The 22,500-nt window shown below is 38.7% G+C and overlaps 1 protein-coding gene and 1 long non-coding RNA gene across 2 annotated transcripts in view; one reads left to right on the top strand and one right to left on the bottom strand.

Moving 5' to 3' along the window:
- Positions 1 to 22,500, bottom strand: part of LOC135217334 (diuretic hormone receptor-like) — a 207,211-nt gene that overhangs the window by 52,501 nt on the left and 132,210 nt on the right. The gene's annotated exons all lie outside the window — the stretch shown is intronic.
- The window catches only part of LOC135217335 (uncharacterized), a 112,904-nt gene that overhangs the window by 43,299 nt on the left and 47,105 nt on the right, over positions 1 to 22,500 (top strand). Inside the window, exon 2 of the long non-coding RNA XR_010315104.1 lies at positions 19,280 to 19,463. This is a non-coding gene — a long non-coding RNA (uncharacterized LOC135217335). The remainder of the gene's footprint in view (positions 1 to 19,279; positions 19,464 to 22,500) is intronic.

The raw sequence follows: 22,500 nt of genomic DNA, 5'->3' as shown, positions 1-22,500 counted from the left end.
TAGGCCGCCAGTCTCGAGGGACTTTTCTTTCCCGATCATTTCGTGTATCATAATATTGGGGCATCGGTTAATTGGCAACAACTGCCTCACGCGTTCCATTCTTCCAGTACACGTCTTCCAGGTACTACGGCAGCGAGAGAAGCCCCTTCTAATGTAGTTGCTCATTTTCGTTGAATACAACACTCGTCGTGCTGCTATTTTGAAACACTTCTCCCATTTGCAGTAGAAATCATTTTCCTCTTTTCTTCGCAAACTTCAGCATTGATGGTAAAGCGAAATATAGGAAATTGGAAAAAGTGTTCTCATAAAATAGTAGGTGCCGAATACATACACAGACAGAAACACACCCACACACACATACGCACACACAAGCACATGTATGTTTGTATTACATAGATACATACTTACACAATGTGAGGGCATTCATTCTCTGTCTATGCTGTCGGAAAAACGGACGAATAGAAAAGTTGGCGACAACACAGGAGCTTTTGCTATGAACTGACTGTATTCCTAGAGGCAGTGTATGTTATAAAGACGTATGTATGCATATACATATGTGTCTTTCCTGTATATGCAACACTCGTTTTGTATGGGAGTAATACGAAAATATGAGGCAGGAAGTTTCATCTATATATTCTAGTAAATGTGCTTTATTTGCCATAGCCATATTGGGCCACTAATTTAAGATTTACATAATATGGTACATATTACTATGTTGTGTAGTAAACAATCTCCGTAGCAACAAAGGTCATTGAAGCCTAAACTACGGAATTTTAAAAGCCTTTCCCGGATTCCCATATTTTTGGTTATAAATACGACAGACTCTGGACGTCATGTCACTGAACCATAAAAGCAGGATTTGTAAGCTGTCCTCTCAACACATCTAACGTCGAGCTGAGATTCGTAGAAGTTTACGGTTTTTATTTCTTTATTTTTTGTTGTGTGGTGGGGAGGGAGTATTAAGGTTGCATCCTCCCTGCAAACTCAACCCGGGTTCTTCTGCTCACTGTGTTATGATTTCAATAGATCGAACACTGCAGCATGTGGGAAATTCAGGGTCCGATTTTTTGCGATTTTGGAGAAATGGTGAGGAGGGCGAGGACATTTTTGCGCCACGCAGTGACGCTGGTTCGGCACAACCGGAAATGATATCAGAAATTGTTACAAAAAAATCCAGAAGAAAGAAAAAAAATTTAAAAATAATGACGCGCTATATTACTGAACGTGAGGCGACTCAGATAACCAAAGACTAAATCTACGGGATTGACTTGAAGATTTTAAATACTATTTGTATCGTAAGGCAACAGGGATAGTGTGATTATCATAAACGTGGGAAGGTATTATTATTATTTGCTAATGCTGTTTTATTTTCATATTATTTCATTGCCAGTTATTACATATTAATCTCAGTCCAGTAGTGGTTGGGATGAAGTAGGAGGAGAGATAGTAGGGAGGGGAAGAAGGATGAGGGAAGCAGTAGAGGCTGAGAGAAAGGGAGGAGGAGGAGGAGGAGGAGGAGGAGGAGGAGGAGTCGTAAGGGTAAGAGGAAGAGAAAGAAAGGCATCCTTAATTAGGAAAGGGAGAAGAAAATCTTAACGTGTTTATATAATCTATCTTCACACACTTTACCTTTCAAAACGCGTATGTTAACGCAACCCGTACCGTTTTATTTTTCACTCTCTACATTTGATCTATTTGCAGATGCGTCGCGACGAGGCCGAAATTCGGGTACTTATTTTTGGACGCGTTCAAGAGAACCCTGTAACCCACCTCCCTCCCTTCGGCGGCTGCACGCACAGCTAAGGAAGGGGCACATTGGCAGCCAGGTCACGCCTCTGCCGATAGTTGTGACACACCTGGCTCGAACTGATTATGAAACAGGAGTCCTGATCCGGCTACTCCTTTTTCTTTCTTTCCTTCTCCATTTCTTCCTCCCTTTCTCTCTTTATACGCTCGAATGTTTTGAATATCTTCATTTACATATTTGGGCATCTTGGTCCCATGACGCTGTCATGGTATATGTTACGTATTTATTCGTAAACAGGCGATGAGAACTTTCAATTGGCATGATGTCTGCAGAGTTGAAGCTAAGGGAAAACATATGCTGCTATTTCTTTCAGATGAGACATAAACAAACTGTCCGTGATGTCTAGTTGTTCACAGTTGTAGGGTGGCTCATGCACTCGGGGGTTGCTGTTCTTAAACCCCGTATACTATATGTCTCTTGCGGCGAAAGAACACATCTTGGATGACGTATGTGCAAGTGCTCTTCATTCACTGAAAGGCGTGAAAGCCATACAGCGCATTATGTTTGTCAATTATGCATGTTTAGGTGTTTGTACTTTTTATATAATCACAACCTGAGTCACAGAAGGAATGGAACTAATGCAGTCTTATATTTTATATACAGCCTATTGTAGTGACATGAATGAAGCGTGCTGGTTAAATACAAACTAATGTACTAGTTCATGTTCCCTGTGCTAGCTGCAGTAATCATTTGTTTAAAATAAATGAAAGTTGGCTGTTTAAGTCGCCCACCAGGCTATTGCCTCCCGGGTGGACCCCTGTATGGGGGTAGTATTGTCAGTGGACCTCATGGGGTGCACTGTAGGCATCACTTAAGGTTATTTGCAGCGTGCCTTCGGCCCCTAGCTGCCTGCAACCACTTTCATTCCTTTCACTTGATTCATAGTGCAACTGTGAGGTTTTCCTCCTGTTACACCTTTCAGACCTTTGACTTGCCAATTTCCATTTCAGGGCTGAATGATCTCGTAGGTCCCAGTGCTTGGCCTTTGCCCTAAATTCTATATTCACCTCAATTCTCGGGCGGACGTCAGCCGGGTATAACCCCAACCCCCTACCAGGGCGTCACTCACGGCAGTAACCACTATAGTAGACAGTCTCACCATTGGCCCCTTGACGAGAAAGCGAGCGGTGGGCCCAGAATGACGAGACCAGCACATTACCACCTGTACATTTTGACTTTATGATTCTCGCGTTACCTAAAGGGCGAATTTGAGCTGAATAAGGCGAATTGAATCGAGAACGCTCGCACTACGCCACAAATTCTTGGCACCAGGAGATGTGAGGCAGGTCAGGAGGGAGGGTGGCTGCAGGAATTCCTGAATCCCAGAAAGCATTGGCTATATTTGCGCGGTCTTTGCGCTCAATAATGCTCTCAGTTACTATCTGTCAGCACGAATGGTCTGATATATTCATTCTTGTGGAGAAAATATCTTTTTTGTTTGTTTGTTTGTCAAAATTCTTTTTGTTGTAGTGTGCTGATGCTATTCATATTATAAATATCATTGGTGAAGCAAATCCACAGTTATGTAAATGTACATATTATATTTAAATTTAAAACGGCAAGGATAGCTTTCGAGAATCTGTTCGGTTCCCCTTTTCAATCTGTGGATTTGTTTCTCCATTTGAAGACTCATGCTGTTATGGGCATTTTTTAATTAATTAATATTATCATAGCAAAAGGGATAATGAAATCTTCATTATATGACAACTATGACAAAGAATTCCATTTCGAACTCCTGTAAACTATGAAATGAGAAGTATGATATAAATATCATCCTGGAAACTGCATGGAATGAGATTTTTTTTTTTTTTTTTTTAGTTTGTTTGATTACTGCACGGCTTTTCATCCCGCATTCATTCGGTGAATTTATTCTTGGAAGGAAACCTTAATTAAGGATGTCCTAATTAAGGATGCTTTTCTTTCCCTTGCCCTTGCAACTTCTCCTTCCCTTCCTCTCAGCCTGAACTCCTTCCCCCAACCATATCCCCCTCCCTTCTATCTCCCCCATCCCCACACAACTTCATCCCCACCACCATTGGCTTGGTGTTTTCCATAATATCCCTCGTGCAGTGCCTTCCCACCGCTCTATATTACACTGAAAATGTAGTGGAATGCAATGATAGTTTTCTTATAACTAACTAACACGCGCGCGCGCGCTCACATGCATACGCACGAACACGCACTTATATATAGGAGCTTAGGCACAGGCACCATCAGCTGTTATCATCCCATTTCTACCTGCGCCTGGTTAATATCCTTTCCCGTTGGGGTTAATTACGCAAGTTAAGACACGAAGGGAAGTTGGGGAATAGTCCGAATAGTTTGTCTAGATTTCCCCAGCTTCCCCGCGATAGAGAAAGATGTTTTCCTTTATTAACGACCCTCGCACATAAAGCGTGTTCGAAAGCCTTCGTGTGTGCATTTATAGTGGAGAAAGCAGCTAAATTGTGGATTACTTTTAAGGGCCCCATACACCGAACGATTGCCTGAACGACTGTCTGTATCGTTCGCAAAAACACTATGTATGGGCTTGTCTGAATGCAAAAGTGGGCGGATCTTCTTGTCTGAACGATCTCAGCGGGAATCTGTCACGACCAGGTTGCTGGCTTGCGACTTAGGTCTGTCACACACAGATCGTTCAATGTATGGGTTTGTCTGCCGATATAACGCTATCGCGCGCGTCTCTTCTAGAGATGATGCCATGTCTTCTCGAATCAAAATCTTTGTTCAGACTGAAATCGGTGCGGAGATTGTTCAGACTGTATGAATAGCGTGTGTGTGGGTCGATAGCGACAATCGTTCAGTGTATGGGGGCCTTTACAGGAGAGTTAAAAGTTTCGGCGTAACTTGAAAAAGATTCGAGCTTGCGTGTCAATATTTTCTCATCAAGGGAGATTTTAGCGCCAGGATGATACCATAAGTATTCTTGCAGTTATTCCTTCAGTCCTTCGGCGAAATGACGTCTGCTGGAGCATACGTCTTGTAGCTGATGAATTTCCAAAATTTATATGATTGCGTTAAGCCATCCACTAACGTTCAGTTGTAACTGCTCTCTCCGACTGGCACATCTTCACCACTAACGATACGGGCCGTTTCCTCAGTCCTCAGTAACAGCCATGGGGTCAACACACGATGCTCTGGCTGTAATTGACTTGCTGACATTAAAAAAAAATGTAAAGCAAGACGTCCAGTGAAAAATGGGTTGATAAAAACGAATTAAATACTCCCATGTGAATTTTTTAATAAGAGTTTAAATTTGGCCCCAAGGACTTTCATAATATTTATTGAATATTTTATGAATGAAGAAGAGTTCCATGGAAAGATAATTAAGTTCGTAATCGATTGCTTTCGTTTCAAAGTTAACACATAGACCTAATATATATATATTTTTTTCATTAACAGAGTTAACTGATTTATTTTCGTTTAAAGATTGACTTTCTTATGACGTGTTACATTGAATGAAAAACCTTAGTTTACTACTGTCTTCCTGTGTTTCATTAGTGTGTTTTTTGATTAGTCAAATTTCATTTCAAAGCGAACTTCCTTGAGATGTAAGCAATGAAAAACATACGTAGCTACGTAGTCCAATATTGTTTGTCTTTGTTTCGTCAGAAAGTACAGTATCATTTTGTTCTCATTTTAAAAACGAAATTTCATGCATGTTGATAAGCTTGAATGGACCCATATAGGCCTATTCTTGTTTTACATTATTTTGTTGTCATATTTTCATTGAAAAACTGTCTTGCATATATGGTTTATAACCACGAATTAACATACATAAGCTTAATCTGCTACGATAACCTTTGGATTTTACTTGCCAAACCAGTCTCATTTAAATAGATTTCAATGAAATCATCAAGACATTCAGAATGATGCCGCCACTTTCAGCCTTCATTATACACTATTATTTTTTCCGTGGAAAAATGGTAAAATTATAAATATATATTATTCTGACTTCCGTATCAATTATTAAAAACAAGTAAATCCAAAATATTATCAATTTAGGTATGAACACTTTTCAATTTAATGAAACTCAGCTCAATGTTCTTGATTAGTAGATGTTGTCTGTCCCCGAACGGACACTGCACGATGCCGTTTTTTCTTCACAACTTTGGCTTTTAGCAGTGTTACAATAAGCAGTTCTTCTGATTTTTTTTTTTACTTTATTTATGATTTAATGGTTAGAATGAGGAAAATTTAATGGTTAGAATGCGTATTTTCCGATGTAGAATTATTTTCCATGAAGTAAAAAAAAAAACCACGTCACTAGCTTAACATAAAATATTTTTGACGAAGAAAAATAAATTATTTCAATAAAATTAATTTCTATAAAGAAGCAGGATATATTTTATAACTTTATTTTCATAATAAAACATAAAAAGGCTAAGTGAGAATTTTATTCCTCAGTGCCTGTGGTCGGAAAAGCCACGGAGGGTTGCCAGATGTCACCAGAAAGCCACACTAGTAGACGAAATTTCTCAAAACGACAATCCTGATGGACAGCGAACTGAGCAGCAAAAGTTGCCTCCTCCACATTAAAGTTGCAGTGCGCATGCGCAGCCGTTTGGACTGAGGCTCATCGATTGAGATTAGCTATTTACCCAGGCCGCCTGCGCAGGCCAGAAAAACTGTGCAGGTTGTCCACACTAACGTTCAGTTATAACTGCACAGACCAACTGTGCAGGTATAACTGAACGTTAGTGGCGGGTTTTTTAAGTTTGACTGAAAATGTTTGGGAAGACTCAAATTCAGTACCGCGTAAACGATGCTCTTTGTGAGTAAGTTAATGTTAGTATAGTGATATTTTGTGCCAATTTTTAGATTCACGGTAAGTTACATAAATTTGATCAAACTATCCAAAGAGGCAGTTTCCGGGTACGTGTTGTGGGGGAAGTCATCCAAGTAAGCTGACTGACTGATCGTCGTTGGGGATTACAGCGGAGGTGGAGTGATTGCTTGTAGGTTATCTGACGTTACAGCTATTAGAGGTACGATAGAGGTCGTCATAAATTCGTTATGAAGGGGGGATGTGAGTTTGAAATCATTTAACTTCACTGCTTCTTAATCCTGATGAATATTCTCTGAACTGAAAGTTTGGGAATTCGAAAGAAAATGACAGGGGAAATTCCGCCCCACAAGAAAGCTAGGCCTATATCTATCTTTCTATATATATTTATATATGTGTAAATATATATATATATATATATATATATATATATTATATATATATATATATATATATGTGTGTGTGTGTGTGTGTGTGTGTGTGTATGTATGACTGGTAAAAATGTTCTGTAACGACAGAATTCCATCTAATAAAAGGAGCCCATAAAAACGCCAAAATATAGTACGTACTACTTACTTTCTATATTTTGGCGTTTTTATGAGGTCGATGAACGTAACAACGAAATAAACTGTGTAATGTCAGGTCTCTCTCATTTCCATGTCCGCATATTTAAAGTTGCGAAGCGTTAATTGCCTCCTGTTAGCCAAGCCATCCCGAGGGCTTAGCTCCTCCCGGCGCCTCTCACAAGGCTTCAACTTTTCACCTGATCCCAGAGGGTGACTTCGCGTTGATTTTGAAATGAGCTCCTTTATAGGTCAGTCCTTTGATATGCAACCTTTTAGTTTATGCTGTGATCAGCACCAGAATTGATGACCCTAACGGATGAACAAACTGAAATGATGAAGCCTTTTTATCTCGCCAAAAATACTTGTTTTTTTTTTTATTCGTGGATTAAAACTGTATGTAATATTAAAACTGTACGAAAAATTAAAATATTTTTGTGCGCGAACGGAAGCTTTATATAGCAGAAGAGGCGTTCAAGTGTTATGGAATCACAACCGATGCATGTCATTATTTGATGTGATTCAATGAACCACGACTCTTGCATCCTTGGGCATTTCATTTTCATTTTCTCTCGAGTTCCAAAACCTTTGGCTCATCCTTGATTCCGTCAGGTATTCTGAAGTCGTTTTTCCGATGAAACGTCTATTGGAAATATTTCGATTCATTGCATGGAATTTATACTGAATTTGTTTCTAGAACAGAATTTGGAAAGCAGGCGATTGTTGCACAACCGTTTCAATTCATATACTGCGGCTGGAGTACGTAGACTTATTGGTCTAATTGTTCACACATGAGTACATTGGAATATCATTCCTTGTAACACTCTTCCCATATGTACATTCATTTCTGCAGTAAACTTTGGAATTCTCTTCCTGCATATGTGTTTCCGGACTTATTACCTTCTTGCCTTCAAGTGGATTGGCTTATTTTTAAACCCTGCCATTCTTCCTTCTTACTCTTCATTCATTTTTTTGTTTCATATTCTTTGGGTTTTGGAAAAAAAATTGTTTGCATCATATTTCGTGTCACAAGTTTTGCATGATAATTTCGATCACGAAATAAAATCTATAATGCTGAGAATGTTTAAGATCTGTTATTCCTGAAAAGCTGTAAGAAATAGTCATGAAAAACAACTCTGCTCCCTTAGAATTGCCAAGAAATACCTTAAAAAAAAGGCTTGTTGTTCCTTAAAAGGTCTCGGAATGCTTACGAAGGATCTTTTATTCCATAAATAGAATAAAAAGGCATTTACAAGATTAGATTTGATATTGAAGTAGAAGAAAAAAAATATGCGAAATATTTGCTTTTCCTTAAAAGGTCTAATGAACTCAATGCACATCTCTTTGCAAGCTCTTTATCACTACTCCCTAATATTTCTTTCCAGAGGCTACTTTCAGCTGATGATCCTGTTTTTAATAGTTAATGACAGCCACCTGTTCGCTTCATCTGGAAGGAACACTCCACTTCATTATTCATCGCTGCACAGACTTTAGCACGAGAGATTTGCCTTACCAAGTGAAGTGATTTCGTGACCGCATCGTGTCACATTCTCGATAATTGTTGTCAACTCTTCACTCGAAATCTGCGGCCGTAAACCACATAGTAAGGAATATCTTGACTGAATTATGAAAATGAAATACGGGAAATATTTAAAACCATATTTACTCTCAGTTTCCTTTTCGGCGCTGAATGACCTCATAGTCCCCAGCGCCATACATCTGGCCTAAATTCTATATCCCAATTCCAATACGAGATTGGTAAAACACCATGATTTTCCGTTTACTGGAAGCTACAAGAATTTATAAATACGCACGGGTAGTCTAGTATATTCACGTTCTCTTGGAGATCAACTACAGACATTTCTTTCTGTATAAGTGTTCTTTATTCCCTTCTGCACTCCTTTGCCCGAATATGTCTCCCCGTGTCCCATCCTCTTGATTCACTCTGAGCTTTCCTCACTTTATCTCTGTGAGAGACTTGAGCCTCACCATCTTTATCACCGTCGATTCACCGCCAACTACCGGGTTGGGGGTGTAGCATTCATCATCACCTATGTCGTATTTTCCTTCCGCTGCTGCTTGGGAGATGAGATGGTTCCCGCACTAAAGTGATTCTCGAATGTCGCTGCCCTAAGGCGATTTTCTACGGTCGTCTGTACTAAAGCGACTCTTGATGGTCGGTGGACTTGGTTATTCTCAATGTTTACGGAAATATTGGCGACAACAAACAGTTTCTTGATGTTCCAGGAACAAGAGAGATTCGACTTGCTCGACTAAGGAGATTATCGAAGGTTGCTGAACTAAAATGGCTATAAATGAAAACTGGACTAAATCGGCGCTCTAAGGTCGCAAGTCTAAAGAGATTCTCGATGGTCACCAAATTGAAGTGGCTACTATTAAATGTTGGATTAAATGTGGTGTCAGTGGTCGCTGGTCTAAAGAAATTCTTGATGGTTGCAGGTCCGAAGAGATTCTCGAGTCATTGGTCTAAAGAAATTCTTGACAGTCGTTAGTCTAAAATTCGTGATGGTCTCTAGTCTAAAGAAATTCTTGCCAGTCGTTAGTGTTAAGCAATTCGTGGTAGTCGTTGGTCTAAAATTCTTGACAGTCGTTGGTTTAAAGCAATTCGTGATGGTCGTTGGTCTAAAGAAATTCTTGACATTCGTTAGTCTAAAGCAATTCGTGATGGTCGTTGGTCTAAAGAAATTCTTGCCAGTCGTTAGTCTAAAGCAATTCGTGATGGTAGTTGGTCTAAAGAATTCTTGTTCTTGTCAGTCGTTTTGTCTAAAGCATTCGTGAAGGTCGTTTTGGTCTAAAGAAATTCTTGCCAGTCGTTAGTCTAAAGCAATTCGTGATGGTCCGTTGGTCTAAAGAATTCTTCTTGCCAGTCGGTTAGTCTAAAGCAATTCTTGATGGTCGTTGGTCTAAAGAAACCTTCTTGCCAGTCGTAGTCTAAAGCAATTCTTGATGGTTGTTGGTCTAAAGAAAATTCTTACCAGTCGTTAGTCTAAAGCATTCGTGAAGGTCGTGGTCTAAAGAAATTCTTTGCCAGTCGTTAGTCTAAAGCAATTCGTGATGGTCGTTGGTCTAAAGAAATTCGTTGCCATCGTTAGTCTAAAGCAATTCTTGATGGTCGTTGGTCTAAAGAAATTCTTGCCAGTCGTTAGTCTAAAGCAATTCGTGATGGTTGTTGGTCTAAAGAAATTCTTACCAGTCGTTAGTCTAAAGCAATTCGTGAAGGTCGTTGGTCTAAAGAAATTCTTGCCAGTCGTTAGTCTAAAGCAATTCTTGATGGTCGTTGGTCTAAAGAAATTCTTGCCAGTCGTTAGTCTAAAGCAATTCGTGAAGGTCGTTGGTCCAAAGATATTCTTGCCAGCCGTTAGTCTAAAGCAATTCGTGATGGTCGTTGGTCTAAAGAAATTCTTGCCAGTCGTTAGTCTAAAGCAATTCGTGAAGGTCGTTGGTCTAAAGAAATTCTTGCCAGTCGTTAGTCTAAAGCAATTCGTGAAGGTCGTTGGTCTAAAGAAATTCTGGCCAGTCGTTAGTCTAAAGCAATTCTTGATGGTCGTTGGTCTAAAGAAATGCTTGACGATTGGTTGTTGGTCAAAAGAAATTCTCAACATTCATTGGTCTAAAGTAATGTTTGACGGTCGTTGGTCTAAATAAATTCTTGACGGCCGACAAACTAAATCGACTCTCGATCATTACTGGACTAAAGTCAGCTTTTGACGGTTGCTGTGCTAAAAAATGAAATATGTTGCTTTGAAGCAAACAGAGCCTTTTATGTATTAGTTTTTATTTTTTTACTCATTTTTGTTTTAAGTGAAGCCTTTGAATTCGCCCCCAGATTTAACACCTGTTAAGTTTTCGTATTTTGTGATCTTTCCATGTGTCATTTTTCCTTTCACCTACTACTTATTCAGAATACTACTATGTTTGTTAGAGTCGTATATTGTGAAAAACAGAGAAAGCATGCATATATATATATATATATATATATATATATATATATATATATATGTATAAGCATTTAGGCGAAACGTTTTCAAGCAAACAGGTTTATGTAAATATTCAAACAGCTGATTGAAGTGCTTCGTTTGTTTATCGACCGCATTTTGAAGTGGAATTTCTTTTCAGTTTAGATTCATCTCTTAAGACTCTCTCTCTCTCTCTCTCTCTCTCTCTCTCTCTCTCTCTCTCTCTCTCTCTCTCTGTATTTGATCTTTACGCCCATCCTCCCGTAACTGCGTGAGTCATTCTGTGTTATGCAAAATACAATTTGAGAAGCGAATCGTGTTCTTTCTTTAATGACATTACCATTCCCATGGATGGTAGGTAGGTCGTACATTCTCCTAGATCATCCATATGTTTCAGATAATATTTTTCCTCCGATTTTGCCTTAAATGAATGCAGTTTTCTTTTATAAGTATTTAGTTCTTCATTAGTCCCTTGCTGACAAAGTCGGTGGTACTATAGTTACTCCTCTGACTGTTCGTATTGCATAACCGCGCACGAATGGAGATCGTCCATCTGTCTGTGTGTCTGTCTCCTTGGTTGACACGCTTACCTTGTCATCGTAGATCCCCTTAAGCGGTTGAAGGGGTTTCAGTCAAACGTGATTCATGCACAGATGTGCGTGAAGGGAGATCGTCTGCCTGTCGGTCTGCTCGTCAGTTAGTCTGTCACAGTGACTTTGTCTTTGCAAGTCTTACTAAATGCTTGAAATGATTTTGGTCACAATTTGTACAAAGGTACCTTAGACCATCATGCATCTTTGATTTCATCAGTGGGTATGCTCGGTAGGGGATATGAACTGATGTAGCAATGCTAGAAAACCCTTGTTGCTCTAGTTTCAGCTCTGCCTTTCCCTTTCGGTTCTTCTCACCGGCCCTCGGGGGACAGGTTACATACCAGACGGTCATACTAATCGTCATCTGGTATTGCATTGGTTTTTCATCCTTGCCTTGTAGTGTTCATAATCAAACCTGTTTTTGTCACTTAGTTTTCTGTTAAAAGGAAACTATTGAGATAGCTATTTGTTTGTCTGTCTGAGGCTAGAGGGTTGCAAATTGGCATGTTGATCATCCACAAAACAATCGCCAAACGTACCAAATTGCAGCCCTCTAGCCTCATTAGTTTAAATTTATTTTATTTAAGGTTAAAGTTAGCCGTGATCGTTCGTCTGGCAACGCTACAGGTGCCAACAACAGGCCACCACCAGGCCGTGGCTGAGAGTTTCATACAGCATTATACGCTGTATACAGAAAACTCGATTGCATTTTTGTTTGTTTATCTTCTCTCAGATATATTCCCGTCTTACAACACGGTCACATCAATCATATCTGAATCCTTTCCGCGCCAGGACGTTTTCTGATATGTCCTCCGTCCCTTCTCAGTCCTCGTCCTCTCTCTCTCTCTCTCTCTCTCTCTCTCTCTCTCGTGTCATTCTGCCCCCACATACATAGTCCAGCTGTCGAGGATAAAAGAAACCCTCTCCGACACGGGCGATGATGGCCCTCCTGGCTCTCGAGATTACCCTCAGAGGAGGCGGAAAGATGGCTCCACGAACCGCAGTGTATCAATACGACTCCAGCATTCACGTCCCAAGTACTCGAACCCTTCGGTGTCAGAGGAACAAAATCAACATTTGCTCGGGAGAGGCGGCGTCGTGAGATGTTTTTTCGACGTGTGGCTTTGGTACGTCGTCAGCCTCAGGCATATACTACATATATCTAGACGTATACATATAGTGTACCCTTTACTCGGCGTATTATTGACGTTTCACTTGCGCTTGGAGTGAGGCGTTTTCTCTTGGTCCATTAAAACCACTTCGTCTCCTTTCAGAAACAGGACGTTAATGTTCTGATCTATCTACGTAATACCTTTTTCTAATGATCTAACTGTGGGATTATCTCCACAAATTTCAGATACAATTGTCGTATATTAAGAAAGATACTTTTATAATGCATAAAGTCTTAAGTTTTTCTAAAGATTTCTTAAGGCGTATGACACGAGGTTTATTACTTGCACAGAGTTCGATTGAGAGGACTCCGTTACTATTTTGCTTTATTTTTCGTTGACAATGGAATTTATTGAATGCAAGTCCAGGGCATCAGTGACGTACCATTTACCCAGTCTAGAAATTGATGAAAACCTAAACACATTTGGGATAGGAAAGCTAAAAAGGGCAGTCATAAATAGTAAGAGCTTCGAGAAATTTACTGGTATAGTTATCCAGTTATGAACACATTTTAGTTTTATTTCACTTATACAGTGACGTAATGAGAACATCGTGTACGTTTTCTCGTACGAACAGCAGGAGACTATCGTTTTGCAACGCTCATTCAAGACAACGAAGAAAAAGTGACTTGGATTGACACCAAAGTAAATTCTCGAGAAATTAATAATAAAAAAACCACTTTCATTAGTTTCCACAAGTCCTGTGACAGACGGACGAAAATAAACTAGGCCAAAAGCAGAGAAAGAACGTCCTTGTGGGGTGAATATAACTTTAGAGTGAAATTTGTGGTATAAAGTCAGTTCTTCCATAACGAAGAGAATGAGGAGCTAGGCATCACACAGACTTTAAGCTGCTGTTGAGAAGCTGCTCTTTTGAAATATATTATGTTCCTCAGTGCTTTTCCCAAGCGGCGCATCTGCTTGGAAAGGTTATTTCGGTCACCTTCCTTTAGTCACGTTTTGTTTTTGCATGTGGGCAATAACGAGAGTATTGTGAATGGTTCGTTAACTGGTTGCTATTTATATCGAGGTGCCTTCATTAGCGTTTTAGACATCTGTAAAAGAAAGCTATTGAGATTGCTATTTGTCAGTGAGAAAACTGTTAAGATGGCTATTTGTCAGTGAGAAAACTGTTAAGATGGCTATTTGTCAGTGAGAAAACTGTTAAGATGGCTATTTGTCAGTGAGAAAACTGTTAAGATGGCTATTTGTCAGTGAGAAAATGTTAAGATGGCTATTTGTCAGTGAGAAAACTGTTAAGATGGCTATTTGTCAGTGAGAAAACTAGAGACGGCTATTTGTCTGTCCGTCTGCACTTTTTCTGTCCGCCCTCAGATCTCAAAAACTACTGAGGCTAAAGGGCTGCAAATTGGTATGTTGATCATCCACCCTCTGATTTAAGGTTAAAGTTAGTCATGATCGTGCGTCTGGAACCGTTATAGGTGCCAACAATACACGCCACTTCCGGGCCGTGGCTGAAAGTTTCTTATAGTATTATATGATGTGCAGAATACTCGGTTGCACCGGAGAAATTTCGGCGCATTTTTTATTTGTTACTTAATATTATACAACGCTAGTTTAGTAACCGTAAATCAATCAATCAATTTCCTGGTTTGAGGGCGTTTTCCATGAAGAAATGTCCAGTTTTTTGCGCATACTGGAATTGCTCACTTCAAATCATTCAAGTCATTCCTGCGTTCGGCTTTGTGGCTCATCCATCAGTAGTTATGGCAAGGAAATGATTAACCTGTTGTCTTCTGTACATGAAAAACCTACCCTCCTCTACCCTGCTCCCGCCCGTCGCCCCCAACCCCTTCGATCAACGGAAGCTGCCTCTTTCCATTGTTATTTGAGTGTGGGAAGTCTCAAGGTATGATTTTTAGTGACAAGCTTCTTTCGTGTTTGCCTGATCCTCTCATCCTAATGAATTTGACTAATGAATTTGACTATAAAGTAGATTCACATCCACCGTGCATTTGATGTCTAGGCCAGTCCCTTACCACGCTCCTGATTGGCTGTTGATAAGCCAATCACAGGGCTGGGAGCTCTCAGTCTCTCGAGAGAGTTCAATTAGGTAGGATCTATGGACCACGTCTCCTGAGGGATACGTCTTTCAAAAGTATCCCTTAGGAGAGGTGGAACATACATCCTACCTATGTGAACTCTCTCGAGAGACTGAGAGTTTCAAACCCTGTGATTGGCTTATCAACAGCCAATCAGAAGTGTCGTAAGGGACTGGCCTAGACATCAAATGCACGGTTGATGTGAATCTACTATAGTAACGTTTGATTCTGCACTATCTTTTCATTGATAGTCATGTTTTACAAAGTTTACCAGCCCTCCAACATACGTCTGATTAACTGGGTCAAATAAAAAAAAAAGTGTTTATTCATGCCGTGTGTGATATGTTGAAATGGCGCCGAACTAAGTGTGATAAGTCTCAATGTTGTCGAGTGTGATGAATCTGGTGCGAGATTAAAACGTCAGGACTTTTTGCTGGCGACTTTTCTTATCTCCTGTTGCGCAGGTCTGCCACAAGTCTGTGTGTGTCTGCCCGTGTGGGAGTCAGGAAGGTAATCGAGATCAAGATCTCAGAAAATGATGCCATTCCTTGCGTTTGACCTTTTGGGTTTTGTACCAGTAATGACCAAGGAACTCCCACACTTACAGACGCGCAACTCTTATAAATAAACACACACACACACACACACACACACACATATATATATATATATATATATATATATAGAGAGAGAGAAGGAGAGAGAGACGAGAGAGAGAGAGAGAGAGAGAGATGTATATATTATATATATACAGTTGATATACATAAACACACATATAATTATGCGCATTAAGCTACAGAAGTCCTTTAATATCCAATTCGCTCTACCTCGGAAGTAATATATATTCATATACGTCAACCGAAGAAGAGTTTCATAGTTGATAATAATTTTCATCCTCTCGTGGATTCGAACCAGTGGACAAGGAAGAAATCAGTGATGATACCGACTCAGCCAACATGTATATATATGTGTGTGTATATATAATAATATATATATATATATATATATATATATATATATATATATATATAATATATATATATATATATATATATTATATATATTTATATGTTATGCATGTGTAGTATATTTTACCAATAAGCTCTTCCTCATAAAAGAGATGATAAAATAAACAAAAAACACGAGAAAACAGTTCCGGTCACGTGTCCCTGCTTCAATTGGTGATTCAGAGATGAACCCTGTACATGAAAACTCCCAGACAAAATCAAGACTAATCATATCAGCAACAGAATCCAGTCCTCCTACACAAGCTGCACCTGTCAGCTCTCATATGAGACATATATATTATAAGTGTATACATAGTCGTGTTTCCTCCATATCCAAGAATGATTATATATATATATATATATAATATATATTATATATAATATATATATATATATATATATTATATAAATATTTCTCTCTCTCTTTTCTTTAGCTAAGCTCAGGTGACCAAACCTCCTCCTCCTCAGAAGCGTATTGGTCTGTCTTGTCAACTACACTAATCATTTGGCCAGTTTCCCCGTAGGGGGCTAGTGCCGTCAGTGCAACTCCTGCAGTGCACTGCAGGTATTCTTTGAAGGTTCTTTGCACATCCCTTTGGCCCCTAGCTGCAACCACTTTCATTCCTTTTACATCTTTTTACTGTACCTCCGTTGATATTCTCTTTCTGCCGTCTCATTTTCCACCCTCTCCTAACAATTGAATCATGGAGATTATTTTAGTCGATTTTCGTCTCAGCGTTGAGTGACCTCATAGGTCCCAGCGCTAGCCCTTTGGCCTAAATTCTATATTCTGTTCTGTTCTATGAAGCCAGTTCTTCCTAATATCTATACATTTTGCGCCATTCCTCTTGTCTTTACTGAGAGCGTAAACGGCAGTCACCCTGTCATGCTCTCTCTCTCTCTCTCTCTCTCTCTCTCCAACCGAGAAAAGAACTCAACATTACAGATTTCATAGGAAAAGCAGTCGCACCATTCCTGTCTTCGCTCGGTTTCAAGGATTGAGCGTTGGATCATCGTTTGAGAGCCGTGAGCGATATGACTTTGTAAGTACGTCATTATATATTGCTTTCACAACTACTGGTTTCTGCAGGAATTTCACGGGTGAAGTTATGGGGTGGGGGACGGAGGGGGGAAGGGGGGGATTACATGTAATATTAAATTTGACGTAGTCTAATGTTGAATACGGGCCCATGACCCAGCCTGATGTCAGTTACCCACGAAAAATCTTGTAAGGTTTCTCTTTATTTCGGTTTACCTCTTCTCTTCCTTTACTTCTGGAAGTTGGGCGATTTCCTATGAATGAGGAATCTTGAACGTTTCGATTTAATAGTTAGCGTTCCTCTAATTTAGTGTACTGATAGGCCAAGTCTCTCTCTCTCTCTCTCTCTCTCTCTCTCTCTCTCTCTCTCTCTCTCTCTCTCTCTCTCTCTCTCTCATCCATCTTGAACTTTCATTTTATGTAGCTACATCCTCCCTTAGAAGGTTGAACAGTTGTAAGGCCTTTCTAAACAAAAGAAAAAAAACACCAATTATCCCAAATAGCCAATCTATTAGAGGTTTTATAGATTGGTTTTATTAGTCCTCCGGAAACACAAGCAATCAGCGTAGATTTTCAATGTATCAGAAGCTAAAGTGATTTATTTTGTCGAGGCCTTCTCCCTAAGACTTGAGCAGTTAGCGTAGTTTAGTCCTCTTCTCGAGAACATAGTCTTATGAAGGATTAATAGAGTACAGGGTTAGACCGTCCCGTCGTTACTGCGCATATTTGTGATGTAATTGGTAGGTGACCATAAAAGAAAACCAAGAAAACAAATAAATTAAGGATCACTTTAGGAATTACCTATATATTTTTCACGACCTTGTGTGAGAGAGGTCCCCGTTAATCTCCAGGTACTGGAAGGTAGTTTCCTTTTTCTTCACTCTGGTGGGGACCGTGGGGTCAAATGGTGGCCATGGTCAAATACTGACTGATGACTTTTTTTTTTTTTTTACCTGAACCTCAGTCAGATCACCACGTGACGTCTTGCGCGAGATTGTCCTATTTTGGTCAGAAGCGGTCTAACCCTGTGCTCTAATAATCCTGGTCTTATGAAGGACAAATTCGCTAGACCACAGCGTCAGGCATCGTGGGTCTAGCCTGACAGAAGATGAGGAGCCATCAGTTGCAAGGAATCGAAGCAGCTGTCCATCATCCCGCTTGTCTTGGGGAGTGATGGAAGGCGTTTCCAACAGATAGCTTTTGATCCAGAATGATGCCCGGATGTAAACACGGAAGTCGGCCATGTTTTAGGTCAGCTGTTTTGAGCAAAAGCGACGCACGCCATCATGATAAGAACGATTTTTCGGAAATTTGCTATGATATTGTACCTATCGATTCTTTTAAATATGGTGAACACTTGCAGTGTGTTTGGTTGCCACAATAGGCCAATCAGAGACGGCAAAACTTATTACTCAGTCCCTGCTTTTGTGAGAAATCAAGGCGATAAAACTCAAGAGATTAGTGAAAGGAGAGCACTGTGGATTTCCAGGATAAACGGGGCTCATTTGCAGCCGCCAAGGCATACGAAAATCGGCCCAGATCACTTCATTAGTGATAAGTGTTATTAACTATTATTAAAGGTGAATAATTAAAGAACCCTTGTGCATAGATATTTGATAAAGTAATTCATTAACAGCCACTGTGATCTTTTTCACGCACTGCAGGCTAAAAGACTGAATGTAATCAATCTTCGCCTGTTTGCGAATTGTCCTTGTTTACCATGTTTCATGACATGGTTGGCAATTCCGTAGAATAACATCGAAATTTTATATTTTCTTTGTTTACAATGCTTGACCTACAACAGGGCGGCGGCTTATCGGGTGCTCGTATGCTGTGACGTCGTAGGAAAACTACCTATAACTCAACGAGCAGCCTGCTATACCTTATCCTTCCCGAGAGAAAGCGAAGCCTCAAGTTTGAACCAAGCGCCGAACACGAAGGGGAGCATTCATCCCACACGTAACCCTTGAAGGGATTCCTTGGAGAATTGTATAGGTCTTCTGAAACTTTGTTTCCTTTTGGGATCTACCATTTTTGTGCACGTGTGACCGCTCCTTTGTGGAGGAGGAGCTCTAGATCAATTTTCGCTCGCGTTGTGATTGTATGAGAAATCGATTGCATGTCTGTTGGGCTTAGTGCTTAGGGAATTACACACACACACACACACACACACACACACACACACACATATATATATATATATATATATATATATATATATATATATATATATATATATATATATATATATATATTCTTTTTCCTACTTCAACAGAGAGGTCAAAAGAATCGTTATCCAGGAATGAGATTGGGGCTGGGGACGAACGTAAGCGGGAAGAAATTGCAGATATATTTGAGAATTCAGCTCCTGAGAGACCCGAGAGGTTTCCCACTTCCGCGGTTGTGCTAAAGAAGATATGCCAGGGCGTTTAACCTCTCACGGCGGAGATCATTAACAGGTGAGACGTATTGATAGAAATGTCGAAATAGTTCAGATTTTTTCGGGAGAATTGCATGTTCACGCACACAAACACACACACACATATATATACGTATATGCTTACAAAATCACAGTAGATGCACGTGACTTCATTAAATAAACGAATAACACAGGAAAATGATAGGCAGAAATCCAAGCGCTTTCGTCATTACTAAGACACTGTCAAGGAACGAATGAATGATTCGTTCCTTGACAGTGTCTTAAAGACGAAAGCGCTTGGATTTCTGCCTATCATTTTCCTGTGGTATTCGTTTATATACATATATACATACACACTCGCACACACACACACACACACACATACACACACACACACACACACATATATATATATATATATATATATATATATATTATATATATATATATATATAGACAGTATATTGTTGTATAATGAAAAGCAACATGTAACTATTTTCTCTCTCCTATTAGCGTAGAAGGCACAGAAAATCTACGGGTTTTAAACACCATGTTTAGACATCACTGTCCTTACAACATTATGCAAGAAGAAAGTCCATGTACTGCACCACCTCAGCCGGAGCAATATTATGCCGTGGAGTGGCAACATGAGGTAAATTTCACCCTCAATCAATAAAGCTTGGGCATCCTACAAGATGGGTTGACGTTCCCGGGCTCGGTCATTGTTTTATATAGATACGTATATATATATATATATATATATAGATATATATTATATTATATATTATATATATATTATACTATATATATATATATATATATATATAGTATATATATATATATGTCTATATATATATATATATATATATATATATATATATATATATATATATATATTATATATTTATTTATAATATATAATATATATCTGTATATAATATAAATATATGTCTATATATATATATATATATATATATATATATATATATATATATGCGTGTTTGTGTGTGTGTACACATACCATAAATTAGCGATAAAAGAGAAGACCCAGATAACGAAGCCCGGCCCCAGAAACGCTAAACCCATCTTGTTGGATGTCCAACCCTTATTGATTGAGGGTAAAATTTACCTTATGTTACCACTGCACTACATTATATATATGATATATATATATAGAGTAGTATATATATATATATTATTAATATATATAATATATACACACATATATATATATATATACTATATATATATATATATATATATATATATATATATTTATATATATATATATATAATATATATATATATATATATATACTATATATATTTATATATATATATATATATATATATATATATATATATATATATATATCTATCTATACTATTATAATATATAATCAATAATTTATATTCTATAATATCAGCGGCACAATTCATCCATAACGGGATGTCTCCTGTGAAAGATAGAAATTTATGTAGTTACTGGTACATTCATCCTTTAACTGCTGAAATAATGACGAAAAGTCCTTATGTAAGACCTTTCCACAATGTTATTAACTTTCTATAGCTATAGAGATGGTTCATCAGGAGTTTATCGACCCCATCTACATACACTTCTCCGTCAGCACGCTGTCTATACTCTGTTTTTTTCCATCTGTCCATCCGCCTGTGGTGGTCGAGTATGGTAACATTGCGTCCCGGGCTTTAAATAGTTACGCTATGTGTAAGTTTTAGGTAAATAAAAGGATATCTTGGTGTACATTTGCAAATGAAAAGTGTTTTAATAATTTACTGTATGCGAATTACATCGTTAATATTCGAAATAAAATATTATTTAACGCCCGGGACGCAGAGTTACCATGCGCAAACACCACAGGATGGATGGACAGATGGAAAAAACAGAGTATAGTCTTCCATATGCATTCATGATTAGCTTCACATTTTGAATGAAAATTTCTACTTTAACCCCAAAACTCGCCTTTTTGGATATGACATCCCTTTTCTACTGATTCTTCCTACACTTTCTTATTCATCCCTATTAAGGGCTTCTTTTCACTTTTCACGTGAACAATTTGGATTACATCTAAAGTAAAATGTGATCAGGATAATTTTTTTTTCATGGGTTCCCACTACTTAAGGATGTCACGAGGTGCATATTGCTATTCTCCACATTCTGCAGGCTACTGAGATATATATATATATATATATATATATATATATATATATATATGTATATATATAGTATATATATACTATACATACACACACACACACACACACACACATATATATATATATATATATATATATATATATATATATATATATATATATTATATATATAATATTAGCCATCGTTATATCTCAAAAACTGGGGGGTGGAGGTTAGTGCGTCAGTGCACCTCATGCGGTGCACTGTAAGCATTACTTAAGGTTCTTTGCAGCGTGCCTTCGGCCCCTAGCTGCCTGCAACCACTTTCGTTCCTTTTACTGTATGTCGTTTCATATTCTCTTTCTCCGTCTTACTTTCCACCCTGTCCTAACACTTGATTCCTAGTGCAACTGCTTTGAGGTTTTCCTCTCTTACACCTTTCAAACCTTTTTCTGTCGATTTCCATTTCAGCGCTGAATGACCTCAAAGGTCCCAGTGCTTGGCCTTTGGCCTATATTCTATTCAACTCAATTCAACTCGAAATTGGATTAGCAAGTTACTCGGCTTTAGATATTAAAATAATTCATTTTCTTAGGATAAGGACACCAAGTTCTTAGTTAGTAACTGACACCTTTTTGTAGAATTGAATAGATTGTAGAATTATGCCATGGATCAAACACTGGGACCTATGAGACCATTCAGCGCTGAAAGGGAAATTGACAGTACAAGGGTCTGAAATGTGTAACAGGAGGGAAACCTCAAAGCAGTTGCACCATCAATCAATTGTTAGGAGAGGTTTGAGGAAAGTAAGATGGAAGAAAGAGAATATGAACGGAGATAGAGTAAAAGGAAGGAAAGGAGTTGCAGCTGGGGAAAGAATGACGCTGCAAAGGTCTTTAAGTATTGCCTACAGCACTGACGG

The sequence above is a fragment of the Macrobrachium nipponense genome, chromosome 7 (genome assembly GCF_015104395.2).
Source record: "Macrobrachium nipponense isolate FS-2020 chromosome 7, ASM1510439v2, whole genome shotgun sequence".
Classification (NCBI taxonomy): domain Eukaryota; kingdom Metazoa; phylum Arthropoda; class Malacostraca; order Decapoda; family Palaemonidae; genus Macrobrachium; species Macrobrachium nipponense.
The sequence above is the reverse complement of the archived record's forward strand: the minus strand, read 5'-3'. Positions and strand labels throughout refer to the sequence as shown.